General features: G+C 42.2%; 1 long non-coding RNA gene across 2 annotated transcripts; it reads left to right on the top strand.

Moving 5' to 3' along the window:
- Positions 1–306: 306 nt before the first annotated feature.
- On the top strand, positions 307–5,596 carry LOC118318775. 2 transcript variants are annotated; one of them, XR_004795813.2, is made up of 3 exons: positions 307–468; positions 3,730–3,818; positions 3,944–5,596. It is a non-coding gene; the product is annotated as an uncharacterized LOC118318775 (long non-coding RNA). The 2 variants fall into 2 exon arrangements; XR_004795814.2 differs by lacking the exon at positions 3,730–3,818.
- The last annotated feature ends 958 nt before the right edge of the window (positions 5,597–6,554 follow it).

Raw genomic sequence — 6,554 nt, 5'->3', positions numbered from 1 at the left:
TTCCAACAGAACATGCTTTGACACATATATGAGCGATTGCTAAACAGGACGCAATATGTGGTGAGCCATCCTGATGGAGACCTTGACTATCTACATTTCTTGTGCACCCATGAGTTTATACTCATTGACACATTGCAGAACAGATAGAGTTGACAGTTAACATAGTCAATACCCTTAGGGAACTGTGCAACCTGGTTAGAAGTCAGGTGGGAAATGAGCAACATATTCCATGTTTTGTGATACCGGCAGAGCTTGACATGTTAGTGTCTGAGATCAAAGCTCAGATGCCTCATATTGGCTACAGGCTAGTCGTGGGAAGACTGAGTGCCTTAGGCCACAGGGTACAGTGGAGCAGAATGAAGGCATCTATGCTTGTTTGACACAATTAGGGTGTGTTGTCAGGAGAATATACTCAGTAAGGGCAGCCCTTTCTCTTGCGCATGTGGATACAAACCACAAACTCATAAGGTAAGCCGTTTTAAAAATGCAGTTGTAGGCTGCCGGTTGACGAGCCAGGAGATTGCAGCTTAGAGAATGTGCTCCCGACAATTTGAGTTAAAAGTTACCCACTGCAACTTGGACATTCAAAAAAAATTGTTTAATAGTTTGATTTAAGTTAGTGGGCCTTGAGAATGCCTAGAGGGAAAAATAAAAAGTCAATGCAGACGGAGTTATTCGACGGCAAGTGAGCTAGCCAGGCCTCCTCGTCTAGCAGCGTAATGGAGGACGATGACACGCATACGCACCTCGAAGGTGGTCAAAGTGAGAGCGGGAACCTGGGCCTCATATTGAAAGAACTGAGAAAGTTCAGAAAAGACACCAGTCAGCAGCAGAAAAGAATTCGGGAAGAAATTAACAAAACCAATACTAGAATCGAGAGAAGGATTGATGGGACTGAAACGCAGTTACAAGTGGCAGAGGATACCGTGAAGGAGTTGCTACACCTTCAGATACACCTAGACGCTAAACTGACGGATTAAGAGGGCCGCTCCAGACGAGAAAATATCAGAATCCACGGCGTTAAAAAGGGAGCGGAGTAGAATTCCCCGTCGATGATGGCGTATGTGGAGCGCATGAGGTGTTAAAAAAGCGAAGGGAATATGCCGAAGCGAAAGCGGTCCTGAAGGAGAAGAAAATCTGATTTCAGACTCCGTTCCCCGCCAGGTTCAGAGTTTTCTATCAGGAGGGAGTTGTGGTGTACGGCTCAGCGGATTAGGCGACAGAGGATAAGTGAAGAGTTGGCTCCAGGTGTCAGTCATTAAACACCCGGACTCGCTTTTGGAGCTGATCCAGCGGTTCACGGGGCGCACAGTTACAAGACCAGGGAACCGGGATAGAGCTGGCAGGGCTTTGGACTTTAAGGGAAAACTACAGGCTTTTAGACGCCAGGACTCAGGGTGACTGTAAGTGAACTTTAATTGTTGTGTGCGAGTTTACCCAGAATATAGCGGGTGAGTCCATATTTTCTTTTTCCTTTTTCTCCGGGGAATCCCAGTAGAGGAATTAGACTGTAAACACGTCTTGCTCATTAAAGAAGCATTGTCGGGCTATATAACTAAGATTATAATGTAAACGTCGGGCGGTTTTTCTTTAGGCTATCTATGTCTCCCACAGAGGCAATATCATGCATGAAGGCCCTCTCCCACCTGATAGGGGGGAGGCTTTACCTCAGAGCCCTCTTACCATCAGGGCTTCAACAGGGTCAATATGAAGACCCCACAGTTGGAAGTCTTATTTTCTGTCTTTATTGTTCTTATTGTGTTCTGTGTGTTGTGGCAGTTTTTGCTGCTGTTCTTTGCAGCCTGTGGGGTGTAACCTGTGATTCATCTTGTTACTTATGGACACTTATGGTGGTGCGTTTTTGCTTTCTTTCATTTATTTTTTCCCCCCACTTATTGGACACTGAATGCAAGCAGTTAAAATAGCAACTTATAATGTGAATGGCCTTGTCAATCCCATAAAGAGAAGTAAGATATTAACTAAACTAAAAGGAGATAAGTTGAGGTGGCGTTTTTACAGGAAACACATCTTTCGGATAGAGAACATGCTAAATTAAAACGATTGGGCTACAAGCATCAGTACTCATCACCCTATACAACTTGGCATAGGAGGGGGTGACAATATTTCAAACAAGACTAGTTTCAAACCCATTTTTGAAAAAAAGGACACAGGGAAGATATATTTTCGTGAGGGGAAATTTAGGAGGCTCATTGGTTACTCATATTTACGCTCCACCTAATTCTGACTGGAAGTTTTTTAAACAGATATTGGATCTGATAACAGCAGAGACCCATGGGGTTCTAATCTGCGGGGGGGATCTCAACATTAGATTAAATCCCAAACTGGACTCCTCAAATACACATATAGCTCAGCCCAAATTGATAAACCAAAAAATCAATCTGGTTATGAAAGAAATCGGGTTAATTGATATCTTGACTGAATTAAATCCTTCAAAGAGAGACTACACATTTTTTTCCAATCCTTATTTGGTGTATTCGAGGATTGATTATTTTCTTACTTTTGCTGTAGATCTATACAGGGTTGGTGGCTGCGATGTGGGGAGCATGGACCTTTCAGACCATAGCCCTATTTATTTCAAATTAAATCTTGAACAGTATCGAAGAGACACCTTATTAGGATCACAAGGATATTGCTGAATACTTGGAACAGAATGACAATGGTGAAGTTTCCCCTCCAATATTATGGGATGCATGTAAAGCTGTGCTTTGAGGTAAAATAATTGGATACAGTGCTCAGCTAAAGAGAGTTAGGCAAAAAGAGTTAGTTCAGCTGGAAGCGGAATTAAAACAATTGGAATAAAAGTACAAAGACCCAATGATCAGAAAATTAGAGAGCTACTTAGGAATAAAACGAATGAAATAAATGAGATCTATACAAAAGATATACAAAAAAAGTTAATTTTCACGAAACAGAAATGTTATGAAGGGGGAGGAAAAGCCAGTAAATTATTAGCTTAGAGGCTAAAAAAACAACAAGCAAAGAATTCAATTGATAAAATAAAAAATCCTGTTACTAATTCCGTACACTACAAATTAAAAGAAAAACAAGATTGTTTTGAAAAATATTATAAAAAACTATAGAGAGAAAGATTAAACTGCCAAGTTGAATAGTGAACAAAGTAGAAATCTTGTAGTTAAAATAACAGAGAAAGAAATTTGTTCGGCTATATCACATCTTAAATGAAATAAGTCTCCATGTCCGGACGGGTTCCCTTCCGAATGGTACAGAGTAATAGAGGGTTCTTTGGTCCCTGTGTTGCAGTCCATCTTTAACTGGGTCCTTAAAGAGAGCAGGATACCCCCCCCTTGGAGGGAGGCAGTAATATTATTAATTCCGAAGGAGGGGAAGGATATGTCTGAATGCAGTAATTTTAGACCAGTTAGAGTGTTGAACCAGGATTTTAAAATCTTTACCCATATATTAACTAAACGAATAGAGGGATCGATACCACAAATTATTAGCCTTGACCAGACAGGTTTTAATGAAAGGTTTTATTTATAGAAAGACAAACTCAGGATAGTATCAGAAGGACATTACACGTAATTAACCATGTAACAGAATATAATTTAGACGCAGTATTAGTGGGGTTAGATGCAGAAAGAGCTTTTGATTGTGTAAATTGGTCTTTTTTGTATAGAGTTTTGGACAAATTTGTTTATCAGGGCTGAAAATATACTTTAATGAAGGGGTGCTTATATTTGTGTCAAGATCATGTACCTGGAACCTGCCAACAATAATAAGGCATCTACTGGCCTCACCTTTTTCCATCCTCTTGTGAGGAATGGTTTGCCTTCAAGGTATGTACAAGAGGTTGTCTAATATGCGTAACAAATCATCCTTATGGTATCAGATTCTATGGATCAACAATTAATGGGACGTACTGTATGCTTCTTTTCAAAATGAATACCATTTTCCACGACAGGATTGAACGGCTTTGGCGTGATGTGTGGACTGCAGTGACCAGCACGTATTATGATGTCCTGCACAGTCTCGAGGAAGATGGACTACTGGACATATCAAACATGCTGCACATTTTCCTGGTGCACTTTGTGTTCCTACCCCATCTCCACAGCGACATTTACTGAGGTTCCATGTTGGAACCATCACCCACTCCGCACAGAGGACTGGGTAAACATGACCCCTCAGCTGCTGTGGCAGTCTGGTCTGCTGCAAAACAGCACAGATGAGGCTGAGAATGTTGAGGTATGCACAAACTTTCCTGCAATTATGTTATGTCCATATTGTGTCTAGGGGGTGTAGGATGCAAACAATTTAATAGTAGACCCGGGAGAAGGAAAAAGGCAAGGCGGAAACGCTTCCAAGTTAACCTTAAAGTATTTATTAACCCAACTACTGAAATAAACAAGATGGTCTTCAAAAGGAAGACGATGAAACCTGCCACGAACAACGCCGCTGGCCACAGGCCCCGGTTCTGGTCAGGCTACCGCAGGTCCGCACACCCCTGCACTGGTGTCTGGGTCTCCCGCTCCCACAGGCCTTCACTGAAGCTCCATTTCTCCCCCCGTTGTCACTGGCTCTGCACAGCTATAACGCCTCCCCTGATGGGCGCTGATGGGCGTCAGCTGCGAGAGTGACTCAATGCGCACCTGGAGAGAGCAGCACATAAACAGAAAACACAAAACAAAACACGGCACGTAACAATTATCTATGTTGAATATACACACTGATACACACTGATTCAAGCTGAATATTGCTCTTTAAATGTATGCTTAATTTCAACTGCTATTCGAATCTTAGGATCTGCAAGAACTAGACATTGACTGGGAGATTGTCCTTGACCATGATGAGTCCCCACCAGAATCTGGACTTGTTGTTCCAGAATTTCCAATACCACTCAGTGAGCAAGATATTGCAGACCTTCAAGCTACTGTGGACCCACCTTTCCCATCCGGCTCCCATGGCGGAGACATTTACTTGCGTTGTCTGCAAATCTTTCAGTGAGCAACTGTCATGTTGGCAAGTCTGAGCACTACCTGCTGTGCCATTGTTACGACACCTCCCTTGCCTTCAGTGATTCAACTGACAACTCCCTGCAGGAACTGGAAGTCAAGGAGGGTTGTTAAGGCAATGTGGTAGCACCTGTGTAGGCTATAATTACCAGCCAAGTCTCACTGTGTCTCTCTCCTATGCTCCACATCTCCAGGTTCTGGTTTGGTTTGACATTTTTGCTACCTTCAACAGCTACATAAACACTCCTGACTCATCCATACATTCCACTCACTACTAATGCAACTGATCTCCACACCTCATGCTTTTTGTAAATAGTTGGTTTATTTTCTAGTAAAACAATCAATTGGTACTTCTCTCCACTCGTTCACGTTTTGAGTCAGTTTGTGTCATCATATACATGTTAACATGAAATAGTAAACAAAAAAAATAAAACAAAATGTTTTTGTAGAACAGAGGTGTTCTTTCCTGAAAAACTTTTAAAATGCATATGTAATTTTTTTTTTATCTGTGGCAGTTACTTTTTAAAACATTTGAAACTTGAATTAACTAGAAGCTATTGTGAAACTAGTGAATGGCTTTCACAAATAAACCAGCCACAACTGTTGCATGAATATGATAATTTCACTGAACTTCAATTTCCACAATCTACACCCTTTAGAATTCTTGTCCCAGATGGAATGCCTCCACCAGGACTTATTTGAAATCTTCATAGGATGTCATGTGTTTAACAGGGAAGGTGATGGTCCTACTGCAAGCAGCAACAGATGCACAGCATATCCTGTGTTCCCCAAATTCTGAATGGCAGTCATGATTGAAGTTTACATTTATTTGGAAATGTCCCTCCTCTCCCTGCAGGACAGGAACATGGCCTTGCCCGGTTATCCACTGCAGTAAAGTTTTTGGAGACAATGGGTGAGGTCCAGTTTTGTCAATCCCTGATTCTGTTTCATCTGAATTAATGAAGAGAGAATGTAACATTTAAAAGTTAGGGTTAGGGTTAGGGTTAGGGGTTAGGGTTAGGGTTAGGGTTAGGGGGTTAGGGTTAGGGGTTATGAAGATTTAAACAGCATGGCTGTTAGATGCACTGTCCATCAAAAACGATCTCCAAATGGCGTCTACACCTCATTGAGGCCTTTCGGATGTCTGGTGTCTGATTTGGAAGTCCAGATCCTTTCAGCCCTGAGCCTCTAGGCCCTATTAAAAAGTCCACGTCTGGTGCTGAAATGCAGTCACACTGGTGTTTTTAAGGTGCTGAAATGCAGTCACACTGCTGTTTGCAGTAATCGGCCCGATATTGGGTCCGACAGTAAGGTCCTGTAATGATAAATGCACGTCTGGTGCTGAAATGCAGTCACACTGGTGTTTGTAAAGTGCTGAAATGCAGTCACACTGCTGTTTGCAGTATTCGGCCCTATTTTGGGTCCGACAATAAAGGCCCTGTGGCCAAAAAATACACGTCTGGTGCTGAAATGCAGTCACACTGGTGCTTGTAAGGTGCTGAAGTGCAGTCACACTGCTGTTTGCAGTATTCGGCCCTATTTTGGGTCCGATAATCAAGGCTC

The sequence above is a fragment of the Scophthalmus maximus genome, chromosome 7 (genome assembly GCF_022379125.1).
Source record: "Scophthalmus maximus strain ysfricsl-2021 chromosome 7, ASM2237912v1, whole genome shotgun sequence".
In the NCBI taxonomy this organism is placed as follows: domain Eukaryota; kingdom Metazoa; phylum Chordata; class Actinopteri; order Pleuronectiformes; family Scophthalmidae; genus Scophthalmus; species Scophthalmus maximus.
The sequence above is the reverse complement of the archived record's forward strand: the minus strand, read 5'-3'. Positions and strand labels throughout refer to the sequence as shown.